Raw genomic sequence first — 1670 nt, 5'->3', positions numbered from 1 at the left:
TCACTATTACCAACAAAGGGGGACATATTTTCTGTATGATATTCTTAGAATTTAATTAAAATTGTAGCTTTTTTTGAACTGTTATTCAAGGCGGCCGGTATGTTCGCGCCTATCTGGCATCATCTTTTTAAACATATGTTTAAAGCTACAAGGGCAGCACTTATGTGCTTGCTGTCAACCAGCTTCCGTTTTATCTCTCTCTTCAATAAAGGAATTCGATCGCATAACAAGTCTTTCAGTTCAATCCGCATAAATACAATTCATCTTCCGCGAACGTTATTAAACATCAACACTATACTAATAAATATTTTTGTATTATGTTCCTTACTAATAGAAATTAAATTTGTCATAACAATATACATATACATACGTATGAACATATATCTTCTATCATATTAGTCTTATGTCTCTGCATATGCTCATATCATAATCTTATTATCTGCTCATATAAATTTATGTATGTATGTATACGCATGTGCGCGTTCAGAAATTCAAATAATTATGTTATCACTTATCAATATATTACATGTTGTTAGGCATTGATCTGCATGCTCATACATTCATATATACTTATATGTACATATATTTGTATACACTTCCGAAAAAATAATGCACAAGCATACAAACACCCAGCAAGCATATTGGCAAGCGTTTTGTAAATTAAGATTGCAGCAAGCTTACATAAATAAGAGTTTTGCGAATGTCGTTGACAATTTGTTTGCAAATGCAAGTGTTTTGCGAACGTCGTTGAAAAAAGGTAATAATCTACTTATTTAATGTCTGCAGCAAAAAAGAAGAAAAGTGTTGTGCGCAGCAGCTTCGAAATTTTTGAACATCTATGGAACGGTGCGGCTGCAAGTTCTGTAMGTACCCAGAGTGAATTTGTGGAACAGGAGGTTGTGCCTGAAGCACAGAATAATTTAGATTCCTTGTTGCCAAACGATGATTATATTTCTGATGAAAGTGAGAACTCGTCCGATGGCGCCGTTATTGATTTCAATAAATGTTTAGCTGCATGGTTTGTAGAGAGCAATGTGTCCAGTGTACATGCTTAATAAATGGACTTATTAAGCGACAAAAATGAAGGTCTACCAAAAGATATCAGAACGCTAAAACGTACGCCGACTGATGCTCCAGTTGTCTCGTTAGCAGGTGGAGAATATGCGCATTATGGCGTGAGAGACTGTTTGACAGATTTTTTGCGGGAATATAAMGTGCATACAAATATTTTAGAATTGAACTTTAACATCGATGGATTGCCAATTTCGAAAAGTTCGCTGAAGAGCGTGTGGCCTATTTTAGTGAATGTAAATGGGACGGATTCAGTTTTCGTGGTTGATATTTTTTGTGGACGATCTCATCCCAATGATGTGAATAAGTTTCTGACACAATTTGTTGATGATTTGAACGATCTTCTCCAAAATGGATTCTCATACGAAAACAAAACTTTTGTAACAAAATGTCGAGCATTTATTCTGTATGCACCAGCTACGACACTTATGCTTGGAGTCAAAGGACACGCAGGCTATAGTTGCTGCACAAAGTGCATTCAGAGGGGCGAACGGAAAGAGAATCGTATGATATTCCATTATCAAAATCATCCTTTGCGCACAAATATAACTTTTCGGCAAAGAACTGATGTCAGCCATCACAACCAGTAAAGTTCTTTG

Source organism: Bactrocera latifrons, unplaced genomic scaffold (genome assembly GCF_001853355.1).
Source record: "Bactrocera latifrons isolate USDA-ARS-PBARC rearing strain unplaced genomic scaffold, ASM185335v1 scaffold_563, whole genome shotgun sequence".
Taxonomy (NCBI): Eukaryota; Metazoa; Arthropoda; class Insecta; order Diptera; family Tephritidae; genus Bactrocera; species Bactrocera latifrons.
The sequence above is the reverse complement of the archived record's forward strand: the minus strand, read 5'-3'. Positions refer to the sequence as shown.